A 15,102-nucleotide genomic window follows, 5' to 3' on the forward strand; every position below is an offset into this window, starting at 1 on the left:
ATGGAATCTTGACCAGATGAGAAAGTGGGCTGAGGAGTGGCAGAAGGAGTTTGATTTAGATAAATGTGAGGTGCTGCATTTTGAAAAACAAACCTTAGCAGGACTTATATACTCAATGGTAAAGTCCTAGGCAGTGTCCAACAAAGAGACCTTGGAGTGTAAGTTCATAGCTTCTTGAAAGTAGAGTCACAGGTAGATATGATAGTGAAGAAGGCATTTGGTATGCTTTCCTTTATTGGTCAGAGTATTGAGTACAGGAGTTTGAAGGTCATGTTGTGACTGTACAGAACATTGCTTTGGAATATTGTGTGCAATTCTGGTCTCCTTCCTATTGGAAGGATGTTGTGAAACTTGAAAAGATTCAGAAAAGATTTACAAGGATTGCTAGGGTTGGAGGATTTGAGCTATAGGGAGAGGTTGAATAGGCTGGGACTGTTTTCCTTGGAGCATCTGAGGCTGAGGGGTGACCTTATTGAGGTTTATAAAATCATGAGGGGCATGAATAGGGTAAATAGACAAAATCTTTTCTCTGTGGTGGGGGAGTCCAGAACTAGAGGGGATTAGTTTAGGGTGAGAGGGGAAAGATATAAAGGCGACCTAACAGACAACTTTTTCAGCCAAAGACTGGTGCGTGTGTGGAATGGGCTGCCAGCGGAAGTGGTGGAGGCTGGTACAATTGCAACATTAGAGTTTGGAGGGATATGGGCCGGGTGCTGGCAGGTGGGACGAGATTAACTTAGGATATCTGGTCAGCATGGACAAGTTGGACCGAAGGGTCTGTTTCCATGCTGTACTCCTCTATGACTCTATGACTAGGAGAAAGTGAGGACTGTAGATGCTGGAGTTCAAAGTTGAAAAGCGTGATGCTGGAAAAGCACAGCTGGTCAGGCAGTATCCAAGGAGCAGGAGAGCCAATGTTTCGGGTATAAGCTCTTCAATAGGAAAGGTTTATGCCTGAAATGTCAACTCTCCTGCTCCTTGGATGCTGCCTGACCTGCTGTGATTTTCTGATCCACACTTTTCGACTTTCAAACTTTCACTCCAATGTGTAAGTGTAATAGGCATGTACTTCCCTGTTTCATCACTCAAATTTAATACCTGTCTTCTGATTGGAATACCTCACACTTCAAACATATTGTAATATTCTATCATTTTATAATCATTCATCCCTATAGATTATTTTGCAACAGGATTATGAAGTAGCACCTTTTCGTACGCAATCCTATATCGAAAATAGCCTGTTCTGTAGTCCGTGCTAGACGCACTGCTCTAGAAACCTATCCCTAACACAGTATTAATGTTCATTAGGTTTACTCTGTCTCTATGCAGATTGCAGTTACCCATGATTTTTGTGCTATCCATTCCACACATTTCTCTAATCTCCCCAAATCATACTATGGCCCATGCAACGAATATTGTTTAAAGGCCTATGGATGACTCTGATCAATGTCTGCTGCCCCTTGCATTTTTCTTAGTTCCAGTTAAACAGATTCATATTTTGTTCTTCTGGTCTGATGTCCTCTCATGTTAATATGCTCATGTACTTATTATCAGTGCAATAGCATCTCCTTTACATTTTGGCCTGTCCCTCTTAAATTTGATTATCCTTGAAAGTTTTGTTACTAGCTTGGGTCATCCTGCAGCTATGTTCCTGTAATGGCAATTAAATCTTCCTCAATTACCTCTAATAGTGGCTTTAAGTAATCTACCTTGTTGTGAATGCTTTGTGTATTCAGGTAGAGTGACCTTAATTTTAAAATTATACTGCATTCTAAACCGTCATTTCACGTGTGTCCTAACCTTACTTGACACTCCTCCATTCCCTGTTACTAGCTTTATATCCTTGCAATCTGAACTTCTCTCAAGTTCACAAACCTCTGACAAGCTAGTTACCCCTGCCAACAGCAGTAGCAAATCTCTCTGTGAGGATATTAGTCTTGATCGTGTAGAGGTTTAACCCAGGTGTCACTCAACTTGAATAAGTCCCACCTGCTCCAACCTTGTTCCATTGCCTCAGAAATCTGAAGCCCCCAACTACTTTTTATTCATTCGTGGGACATGGGCATCCTTGGGTGGCCAGCATTTATTGCCTGTCCCTTACTGACCTTTGAGAAGGTGGCAATGAGCTGCCTTCTTAAACTGCTGCAGTCTATCTACTCCTCCACATCAAACCTCCCACAACATGTTAACTTGATCAATACTCTTACTCTGATGCTCACTAGCATGTGGGACCAGAAGTAATTCTGAGATGGCTGCTCTTGACTTCCTAATTTTCTTCCTAACTCCGTATGTCATTGATACCAATATGGACTGGAACAGGCACTTGTTCAACATATTTGAGTTCATAGTTTGATTGACAGCTTGAAGAAACTGTTAAAAAATTAGGTCTCTTTGATGTGGGGTCTAAATAAAAGTGAGTATCTTGGAGTGACAGCTGTAGTAGATTGTTGGAAGTTTATTGTGTTTCTTCTCCACATGACCCCTGAGATCCTTCTTTTGAGGATACTCGAAAAAAGTCATAGGAGTGGCATGGAGGATATCAGGGACTATGGGGAGGAGTGAGATGGGCATGAGTTGGCACAGAGTTACATGGAGGTTATAAGGGCCATGGACAGAGACATGAGATGGTATGACAGACAGGGGACTTCACAATTTCTGAAACAACTGGGATGTCTTCCCAGAGAGCTACAGGAGGCCTTATAATTAGTCCACCTTGGTGTTTGTCTATCCCTCTGGCTGCCTATGTTCGGCTTCTAGCTGGTCTAACTCCATCCAACAACTGCAATGACCCCCCTACCCCAATGAAACGTCCATGATAATTTTTACTGAGGCAGATTCGGAAAGTTCACAATTTGAGCGACTTACCTTGGTGGTCAAAATCTAAACCATTTTTGTCATTACCATTAACTACATAGAACTTAGAACAGTACAACACAGTATAGGCCCTTCAGCTTTCTATGTTGTGCTGACCTTTTATCTTACTCAAAGATCAGACTAACCTACACACCCTTCATTGTACTATCTTCCATGTGTCTATCCAAGAGTCGCTTAAAACATCCCTAATATATCTGACTCTACTACCACTGATGGCAGTGCATTCCACACACCCACCACTGTCTGTATAAAAAAATCCTACCACTGACATCTCCCCTAAGCCTTCCTCCAATTACCTTAAGATTATGCCTCCTCGTGATAGACACTTCTGCTATAGGAAAAAGTCACTGGCTACCCACTCTATCTATGCTTCTCATTCATCTTGTCCTCCTGTATCATGTTGCCTCTCATCCTTCTTTACTCCAATGAGAAAAGCCCTAGCTCTCTCAAACTTTCTTCATAAGACATGCCCTCCAGTCCAGGCAGCATCCTGGTAAATCTCCTCTCCACCCTCTCTGAAGGTTCCACATCTTTTCTATAATGAGGCGACCAGAACTGAACACAATATCCCAAGTGTGTTCTAACCAGGGCTGTATAGAGTTGCAACATAACCTCATGGCTCAATCTCCCTGCTAATGAAAGTCAACACACCATACATCTTCTTGACAACCCTGTCAACTTGGTGGCAACTTTGCTCATGTTCTGACATTTCATCTCACTAATATGCAATTTCCCATCCTCCCTCCAACCAGACAGAAGTAGACAGCATCAAATAAGTCACAGTCTCCAAGAGGACCAAAAATATCCTGAAATTATTGTATAAAACTAATGCTTCCTTAAAACTATCTTGTCAATCATTTTTCCTTTTCGGTAGCAATGTTGTTCAATGTAATTCCTCTTTCTGTTATTCACGTATGGGATGTGGGAGTCTCTGGCTAAGCCAACACTTATTGCCTATCCCTAATTGTTAAGAGTCAACCATGCTACTATGAGCATGGAGTCAGATGTAGGCCAGACCAGGTAAGGATGGCAAATTTCCTTGCCTAAAGGACACTAGCAGACCAGGTGGGTTTTTCTTGACAATCAACAATGGAGTTTCATGATCATCATTAGACCCTTACTTCCAGAATCTTCATTGAATTCGAACTCCACTATCTGTCACGATGAACCCAGATCCTCAGAATATTAACTGAGTTATTGGACTAATAGTCTAGTGATAATATCACTAGACCATTACTTCCCCTGTGAGAGGCATTATTTATATACATTATTGTAATGCTTCAATGCTGTCATCTTGCATTTATAATTCAAGAAATTTCACACTGGATGATGTGGTTCCTTCAAATGTGTTTAAAATTTCTGATATCCGCTAACGCAAATTTATTTTAATTTATCTGTATTTACCTGTATCTTCCTGTAGTAATACACAAATATATATACTCAATTAAAGGCCAATACTATGGATGCTGGAAATCTGAAAAACAAATACAGAGAATGGTAGAGAACTCAGCAGATCTGGCAGCACTTGAATTATTATGAAGAAGAGTTATACCCGTCTCAAAGGGTTAACTGTTTCTCTCACCATAGATGCTACCAGACTTGCTGAGACCGGTATGACGCTTCTTCAGAATGAGTCAGATGCTGCCAGATCTGCTGGGTTTCTCCACCATTCTGGTTTTTTTTTCAGATTTCAAGCATCCATAGTTTTTTGCCTTTATGTGTATTCCTACAGGAAGATGCAAGTCAATACGCTTTCAACAAGACTAACAAATCAGAACTCCACAGGTCATTTCCTGATCTTCTAACATAGTTATAATGAAAAGGAAACTTTGTAGAACACTGGTGTTGTATTATGCATCAGCAACATATTTGCGTTGACATGTTTAATAGCTTTTAAGTTTATACAACTGGAACTTTTTTCACGATGTATAACATATAGAGGTGAAAACAAAACTGCTGTGCTGGCCATTGATTAGCTTTGTTTCCCGAACCTGGGAAAACATGAAATTGCCTATTTTGGAAGGAAGAATGAAAAAATGGAAGCATATAGGTTGTTTTGCTGTAACATGCATTTTGTTAACACAAGTTCACTATAACACGATTGACACATTGGGGACACTTTTTAAAGCATGAAGTTTTAAAGTGTGTACTGGTTATGACACAATTCGGCCCCATTAGTTTAAATGGTGCTGCTATTACAAGATTTTCTTGTAAAACAGGATTGTCCAAGAATGGAACTATTGCATTATAGCAGAACTGACTATTATCTAATTGCACAGGCTTCTGTGCTGTACATCTTCATGACACTATGACCTCTGATGTACTGGACACAGCATCGGTCACTTTATTTAAGTAAGATGTAAATGTATTGGATAGAGTTCAGAGAAGGTTGCGTTGACTGAGGCTCTGCTGCTAAATCTATTTATGAACACAAACTCACAAACTCTGACTTCATTCAATCAAAATCAATATTTGCTGAAATGCAAGTGACTATTTTCTGTTCTAAAGTGCTACAATCTATTCCCAAAAAATAAACAATACTTATCTTCCCAAGCAAGATCAATGAGTCACGTCTGAGTCACACTGGCTAGGCACCAACAAAGGTTGACTACCGGTGTTGTGATCTCTCTGCTCCAAGCTCACAATCTTTATGGCTTCTAGCACAGGGTTCCTCTGTCTTCTTGTGATAGGTTGTTCCTGGGTTGTCGCTCTAGTGTTCTGTTCACCAGTATATGCATGGATTATTTCTCAAAGACATGTGTGACTCAATACCTGCATTCCTGCATGCAGCAAGCCACCAAATCATTTGTTTCAGGAGACATAATCTCGCTATTTCAGTTGATCAGATTATCTCCTGATGTTTATCTCATCAGACAAGATCTCATTACGTTGGTTAATTATGTTGTCTTCTGCTGTTGAGCCTGTAGCTTGTTATGCTCATATTTGGTTAGACCTACTGAACTCCCCAGAGTGTACCAGCATGCAATTCAGTCTGGCTACAATTTACTGGACTAATAACTTGAATTAGTTAATTGCACATAAAGAAAAATTGCACAGGCTAGGCTTGTATTCGCTTCAGTTTAGAAGAGTAAAAGGCAACTTGATTGAAACATACAAGATCCCGAGGAGTCTCTACAGGGTTGTTGTGGCGATGATCGTTTTGCAATTGAACCTTTCTAAGACTGTGATTTTTTTATTGGAAAATAATAGCTTTCAAGACATTCATTCTAACTAAAGTCCTTTCGGCTAAGTCTCAATTTAATGGCTTCCTCTGAATATCTCCCAGCGTCTTGACACCGTCTACCAGCTGAACCTGGACACACCACTCTTGTTTGCTCATTAACCATGGTTTGGTCAGTGTGGTGCAGTGTTTTAAGTGTTGCCAGAGGTTAGAGGTGCCATATTTTGAATAAGACATTAAACCAAGCCCCTATATGTCCTCTCCAATGGACAGAAGTGATTATAATGACTATTCAAAGAACAGGAGAATTTTTCTGTGGATCCTATCAATATTTATTCCTTCACTAACATTTGATCACTGCCACATTGCTGTGAGAAGGACTTTAGGAAGGTGCCATTGTTCCTCCATTATTTAATAACTACAATACAACTGTTTTTCATTGACTGTAAAGTGCTTTGCAATATCTTAGTATCATGAAAGGCTCTTTGTAAATGTTCCTGTGTTCGTTCTTTCTATCTGCTAGCCAACACTAATATCCAGAATCCCACAATTATTTGGACCACAAACTCTCAGTTCATAGAGCTTCAGATCTTGGCTGATTGCACTGCCCATTATTTGCCTTATGAAGTGCAGGCAAAAGTAGCACATATACAATTTAATTCTGAACCTGGCAGAGATGTTGGAAAGCTGCAAATGTGTTGCTGGTCAAAGCACAGCAGGCCAGGCAGCATCTCAGGAATAGAGAATTCGACGTTTCGAGCATAAGCCCTTCATCAGAGATGTTGGAAAGCCAACACAGTTGACTTCATAAGCACAGTTCCTTTGGGTGAGTGTTTTGTTGTGCACAGCTGTTACCTCTCACTCAAGGAAGTTGCTCTGAAGCCAAATTTCATATCCTGTTCTTGATTCCACACATTTAGCAACTTGCCTGCACACACTGAGCAGTTTATCAGAGTAGAATTCTAGAATACGGTCTATTGCTATTCAAAAGGTACCAAGTGCAAATGTTTGCACCAGGTTATTATAAAACAGCTATGATGAAATGTGTTTGACAAATGTATCAATATGTTCTCACAATTTATAAAATATGGCCAATTTGACCGAGTAAAAGCTACGTCAAAACATACAGGGTTAAATCATTATTTACCATCCTTGCAATAAAATTTACTTCAAACTCTTTTTCATACAATTGAAATGTCTAATATTGGGGCATGTATTTAGCGTGAGGGGGAAGTTCAAAAGAGATATGAGGGGCAAGTTTGTCTTTGCACGGAGTGGTAGGAATCTGGAATGCATTGAGATAATGGTGAAGGCAGATAAGATGGGGGCATTTAAGGGGCTTTTAGATGAGCACATGCATATGCAAAGAATGGAGGGTTATGGGTCAAGTGCAGGCAGAAGAGATTAGTTTAATTTGGTGTCATGTTCAACACAACATTGTGGGCTGAAGGGCCCATTCCAATGCTGTATTGTTCTACGAATGCTTTAATGGGATGTTAAGGATGGGAGGGAGAGGTGAATTGAAGCATTTTTACTGTTCCCCTCATCTGTCCTTACTATGAGTGGGTTTTAATTTCTTTTATTCTCCTTTTCCTTTTCTCAAAAAGCAAGAGGTAGTGTGTTTGCTCATCCATGTTTATGAAGTCCAACTTAAGGATGACCCATGACCCAATATCTTTTGAATTAAAACAATGTTGGTTTTTTTCATACATTCAAAACCCAGGGAAACGATTCAGAACGAATGTTCACAAGTATACAAGGAACAGAAAGAAAAGGAGTAACACATCACAAATGGCAATATCAAATATATTGGTATTGGTTCATGTGAATTAGACTGTCTAATAATTCAATGTTCAATGAGTGGTCCTTTCAGTCGAGTAGAAATCAGCAGGAGTTAGATATTGTCAAATTGCTGGTGAGAGCGCAGCAGTTGTAAACAGGAAATTGGCTCAGTTCACAGGGAAAGGACTCTCTCCAGACATCAGACTTTTGAGAGAGATTGAAGCCAGTAGCAGGCGGTAGCTAAGTCTGGACCTGAAGTGATGTGGTCTGCTGTAACAAACAAAATTATTATATAAGTCAAAGTTCTAAAATTAAAACTGTTTTAGAGTCCTCAAATTTATTTACATGACTAGGATTTCAGATTGAGACATTTTAGTGAATGAGATGATTTGAGGTGTATCATTAAAATCCATTGTGTACCAGATAACCATGCATTTTGTAGCATTATCTCCAACATAATGTATTTCAATGCTTTACTTTGTTAGGAACTGGCTGATGTGGATATCTCAACTCTTGTTTCATTGTATTGGCTTGGCTGTAATGTCTATATAATGTGACAGTCCAGGAGGGTGATACGTGCTTTTTTCCCTGGTTACTACTTATCTGAATTTTCCAGAAATTGTAGTCAGCTGGCATCATATGAATAATGATACTCATGTTGACAAAGGTTGATTTAAGGAACAGTAATTTAAAATACAGTAATTAAAAAAATACACATTAAGGATCTCTCTCTCTCTTTCTGCTCTCTGGGCATTATAAAAGCAATTGACTCATTTACAAAGGCTTTAAATCAAAAATCATGCCTTGTTCATAGCTATTACACTTTTGTAAAATACGTGCTTTCAACAAAAAAAATCTGGAAAACACTCAGCAGGTGTGGTAGTATCTGTAGAGAGAACTCAGAGTTAATGTTTCAGGTCTGTGTTCTGAGGAAGGGGCACTCAATCCAAAATGTTAACTCACATTTCTCTCTACAGATGCTGCTACACCTGCTGAGCTTTTCCAGCAATTTCTGTTTTTCTTTCCGATTTACAGCATCTGCAGTTTTTTCAGTTTATGATTTGAACAGCTCAACTCATTGATTTAGATTCATTTTTGTGTTATTGTGCTGAACTGTGTGATTGTACTGATTATACTGTTAAAACAAAGTGCACCCTTTATCTCTGATGATAAAATGTATTGCTTCTCTACTGATGTATTATTTTACGATTATCCTGAAGTTAAGCCTTTTGTTGTGAGGTTCAAAAATAATTACTTTTGTAATAATTAGAAGTAGTTTTCAACAATCAGAGATATTTCAATATATGATGCTAGGAAGAGATTTGATCTTATTGTTCTAAATACGATGCTTATTCTCGTCTATTAGATTTCTGATGTGGGAATCAGTGACCATTTTAGAAACAGGACTAATAGAAGTGCTTGCATGTGTTATCAGAACATATGTAACAAGAACTCTGGAGTATGTGCGCAGTTGTTGCTGTATGTTATTCAATTACTAAGTGTCATTTATCTCAACACTTTTATAGGTTCTGTTCAGTGTTTAAAAGAGGCTGAGGTAGACCCTGGTGATCGTGATTCTGTAAGTAATATATTTTTAAAAATCTGTAAAGTCATTTTGTGAAATATTTCTTTACGTTAATTTTATTATGCACTGGAGTTTTAAAGTACAACTTTAAAAAAAGAAACAGAATTTATTAAATGCAATATCAGTTAAATAAACATTACTAATTTGGTTTTATCACATTCCATAAGACCATAAGACCATAAGACATAGGAGTGGAAGGAAGGCCATTCGGCCCATCGAGTCCACTCTGCCTTTCAATCATGGCTGATGGGCATTTCAACTCCACTTACCAGCATTCTCCCCGTAGCCCTTAATCAAGAATCTCTGCCTTGAAGATATTTAGCATCCCAGCCTCCACTGCACTCTGCGGCAATGAATTCCACAGGCCCACCACTCTCTGGCTGAAGAAATGTCTCTGCATTTCTGTTCTGAATTGACCCCCTCTAATTCTAAGGCTGTGATCATGGGTCCTAGTCTCCTCGCCTAATGGAAACAATTTCCTAGCGTCCACCCTTTCCAAGCCATGTGTTATCTTGTAAGTTTCTATTAGATATCCCCTTAATCTTCTAAACTCCAATGGATACAATCCCAGGATCCTCAGCCGTTCCTCGTATGTTAGACCTACCATTCCAGGGATCATCCGTGTGAATCTCTGCTGGACATGCTCCAGTGCCAGTATGTCCTTCCTGAGTTGTGGGCACCAAAACTGGGCACAGTACTCCAAATGGGGACTAACCAGAGCTTTATAAAGTCTCAGTAGCACAACGGTGCTTTTATATTCAAATCCTCTTGAGATAAATGACAACATTGCATTCGCTTTCTTAATCACGGACTCAACCTGCATGTTTACATTTAGAGAATCCTTGACTAGCACTCCCAGATCCCTTTGTACTTTGGCTTTACGAACTTTCTCACCGTTTAGAAAGTAGTCTATGCCTTTATTCTTTTTTCCAAAGTGCAAGACCTCGCATTTGCTCACATTGAGTTCCATCAGCCATTTCTTGGACCACTCTCCCAAACTGTCTAGATCCTTCTGCAGCCTCCCCACTTCCTCAGTACTACCTGCCTGTCCACCTAACTTCGTTCCATCTGCAAACTTCGCTAGAATTCCCCCAATCCCTTCATCTAGATCATTAATATATAAGGTGAACAGCTGCAGCCCCAGTACTGAACTCTGCGGGACACCGCTTGTCACAGGCTGCCATTCCGAAAAAGAACCTTTTATCCCAACTCTCTGCCTTCTGTCAGACAGCCAATCCTCAATCCATACCAATAGCTCACCTTGAACACCATGGGCCCTCACCTTGCTCAGCAGCCTCCCGTGTGACACCTCATCAAAGGCCTTTTGGAAGTCTAGATAGACCACATCCACTGGGTTTCCCTGGTCTAACTTACTTATCACCTCTTCAAAAAATTCCAACAGGTTTGTCAGACACGACCACCCTTACTACATCCATGTTGACTTGTTCTAATCAGACTCTGCTCTTCCAAGAATTTAGAAACCTCATCCTTAATGATGGATTCTAGAATTTTACCAACAACCAAGGTTCAACATTCAACATTCATTGAACAAATATGCCCTTACACAAAATACTGTTGCTGTTTTGTGCTATATTCAGCTTTTAGTCTGATAAATATTTGAAGTTGTACCAGCAATGCTTTGATCTTCATACAAACTGCTGAGCTAGCAGGTGGCAGAGTAATGTCAATGATTGTATCAGTTATTGCTTCTCCATTGCAAAATACAAAAAAGATTCATTCAAAATAATCTTTTACATGCTCATTATAATTTTGATATAATATTTTGAGAATAAGCTAATGTTTTAAAGGAATGGATTTTATTTGCAATTCATTCTCTCGTAGGTGTGTGAGCTGCCAACAGAATTTGTAGAAACTGTTAGACCAAGGCCTCAGGGATCTTCACCAGTATATGACTATTCATTAGCAGAGGAATACAAAGGAAAGAGGGTACGTAAACAAGTATGAAGTGGAAATGACAACAACGCAGCTAAAATCAAGAATGATCTGTAATTCAGCCTTGGATGAAAAATTGTAGATTGTCTGACTAACAATCCCTGAGTATGAATGCTACTCCCTTCTCGGAATGGCAGATTAAGAAATTTGACATACCCAACCCCACCCCAAAAGGTGAATCCTGAAAGTATTCTGCACTGTTGTGTTGTTGATTTGAAAATGAAGCTCACTCCCTCACTTTTGTTTAAACTACTATTCTACTAAATTTGACCACTTGGTCTTATCCTTTTCTGAAATGCACGTTTACCTTAGTCTAAGAAATGTAAGCAAGAGCAGGAGAAGTCATGGTTTTAAATGTGCTGAAGTCACATTTTTAAATACATGGGATGTCCACTTCAAAACAATGAATTTTGCCTTAGACGTGTTTAACTCATATCCAGAAATTTCCAGATTTGGCAGACCCATTCCACTTCAAAGGATCCCTGTCTGAACTCATTTGCTCTGGGAGATTTGGGATCGTTTCTGACTTGCTGATTCCTGAAGCAGATCTAACGCAGACATGGAGATGGGCAAGTGCTGAGACAGGCTGGTGAGAATGCTCAGCTCAATTCTCTGGGACACTGTCGCAGGTGTTTAGATGTGGACACATCTTTCACCCGTCACCTCTCAAAACGTTAATCAACATTCACGGCCCCATGTACCGTACCCCACCAACCCCCACCTCCACTCTCCCCATCCCACCTTCCCATGCTGCCATCTCAATGTCAACTTCCTCTTTTAATATTTAAAAAGCAGAAGATTTAAGAACTTAAGATCATGACACTTAGAAAAATTGCTGACCATCCTTCAAAGTACGAATGGCTACTCCATCAATCTGTCCATCTCATACCAAGGATTAAACCCTTGTGTAAATTAACATGGGATCTGGTTGGGGCCAGCACTAAGTTCAAATGGTCTAGTTGAGTATGGACTTCCATCTTGTGAGACTCACTGCCTCAGCCTTATCCTGCTGGTAACAATTGGATCTGTCGAATCTTATGTATCTGTGTTCCGCCCACCATTTTTCTGGGATCTATGGAGTCTGATGGGAACAACATTTTATACAAGTTTGATTTTGTTTTTCAAGATGATCAAACAGGTAGAATTAAAGTTAAAAGTTTTCTGAAAACAGAACGCAATTGTTCTAATAGAGGAGGACCTGGATATTTAACAGCATCAATGCTACTTTTGTTGCCACGTTTACCAGCTCTGGAGCAATGGTACAAGCAGGTTGCTATAATTAAACTGTGTAAATACAGTACTCTGGAATGCAACATACAAGTGGGAGGAGGCTACTCAATCCCTTGAACCAGCTCCACCAGTAAAGATCATGGTTGATATCTAAGTCACCGTCATAATCTTGTGCTACGCCCATATCTCTTGAGGCAATTCCTAACTGGCAAGTGGCACAGTAATGTCAAAGATTGTATCAGTTATTGCTATTCCATTGCAAAATATAAAAACGATTCACTTAAAATAATCTTTATCATCTCTGTCTTCAACTTACTTAATGGCTGAACCTGCCCAGGAAACATCCTTTCAGGCTCTCAATTGCTTCTCAAAGGACAGCCCAACCATCCTAAGAACCAGTCTGATAAGCCTCCATTGCACTCCGTCTATCACAACCACACTGTTCCTCAGGTGAGGAAACCAGAACTGGGGCTGTGAGGATGATGACTGAACTTCACAGCTGTATGTTAAAACCTAAGAGAATTATACACATAATTATAAAATTACTTACAATAGCTGAGCTGCATCAGCAGTTTCAGTTAAAGTTAAAAAAAATTATGAAAAAGAGAAAAGAGTTCTTGACTACAACCCTGGCAGACAGAAGATTGAAGTGAGACACAGAAGCAACGCGAGTAGGTAATGTGAATGACAGCAAGAGGCATTCTAATAAGTAAGCACAACAACTGTGCAGTGAACCTCTGTTTTTGAGTGATCAATGCCTGTAGGTTTTCATATTTATGACTAGAAATAGTTTTACCCAGAGATTGGTTGGAATGTGGAACTTTCAACCACATACTGCAATTAATGTAAATAGTGTCAAGGGAATGTCAGATAAGAACTCGAGACGTAAGGAAACATTTGTGCATCGGGTTTAATGAAACAAGGCCAATTGGGCCAAATAACCTGTTTCTGAGCCGCAAATTCTGTGTAATTCTGAAATAAAAATCTGTCGAAGTAGCATGTGAATGCATCTGAATTCTAAACAGATTGAAAAATAAAGAGAAATCTGGTGGAGTACAACTGCTGACAAAACAATTATGCTGGAAATCCGCTGTTTGAACATGGTGAAGATTCCCATCATATTTCTGTTAGATTTTGTCATGTAAATATGAATGCTTTTAATTCTGACCATGAGGCATAGAAATTTGAAATAATCCACGAAAGATCTGTGAAGGTACTCCTTGTGAAGTAATGAGTTGTCACACAGCAGTATCATTTTTCCTGAAAGTGGTCTCATGATATTGTCTTTTTTGCATTAATTGACAGTAACTTCAATATACTGCAACAACAACAGAAATTGTGGAAATACACAGCAATGGAGGCAGTTTTGGAGAAGGACATAGTTTACATGTTGGCCAATGAGAAGCAATAGATTTTAAGAATGTGCAGAGGCAGGGAAAGGAGAGGGGAGGAATGTGCGAAAAGGAAGCTCTGTAATAAGATGAAAGTTAGTCATGTACAGCATGGAAACAGACCCTTCGGTCCAACTCTTCCATGCCGACCAAGTTCTCCCTCCTCCAAAAATACCTTATAACTTACCTCTCTGACCAAGTTTGTGATCATCTGTCCTGACACCTTTATGTTGCTCAGTGACAAAAATTGTATTTATTGATACTACTGATAAGCATCATGTGATATTTTGCTAAATTATAAGTGCAGTACAAATGCTAACTCCTCATATTTATGTCAGCAGGTTGCTGCTGTGACAAGACTTCAAACTGTTGTTCAAAGTTTCTAGAATACAGACAATATTTCGCCTTAAGTCACTGCCTGCCTCCCCTTAGGTTTCAACTGATTCTTTCATCCATTAATTTTTTTATTTCAACCAATTATGGGCGGCACGGTGGCTCAGTTGTTAGCATTGTAGCCTCACAGCACCAGAGACCAGGTTTGATTCCAGCCTCAGGTGACTGTGTGGAGTTTACACATTCTCCCTGTGTCTGCATGGGATTTCTCCGGGTGCTCCCGTTTTCTCCCACCATTCAAAGATGTGCAGTTTAGGTGAACTGGCCATGCTAAATTGCCAGTAGTGTTCAGGAACGTGTTGGGTAGGTGCATTAGTTAGAGATAAATGTAGAATAATCGTTTGGGTGGGATAGTCTTTGGAGGGTCGGGTGTGGAATTGTTGGGCTGAAGGGCCTGTTTCCATACTGTAGCAATTCTACTTCTAAAGAATTCTAGTCAAATGGCGAAGAGGAAGACAGGATTGCAGGGCCGAACAGGAATGTAATGGGATAAGTAAAGAAACAAAAGGCGGGTCTTGGATGTGTAAATGGCAGTAGCAGAATGGTTACCAACAGCTGTCATCCTATGAAGTGAAAGTGCTTATTATGATCTAAGATTGTTGAATTCATTCTTGAGTCTGAAAGGCTGTAAAGTGCCACTACTGCCTTTCATGTTTAGGAACAAAGGTAAACATTGGAAAATAAATGTGTACACCTTAAAATTTGATAAAGAC

Source organism: Hemiscyllium ocellatum, chromosome 8 (genome assembly GCF_020745735.1).
Source record: "Hemiscyllium ocellatum isolate sHemOce1 chromosome 8, sHemOce1.pat.X.cur, whole genome shotgun sequence".
NCBI lineage: Eukaryota > Metazoa > Chordata > Chondrichthyes > Orectolobiformes > Hemiscylliidae > Hemiscyllium > Hemiscyllium ocellatum.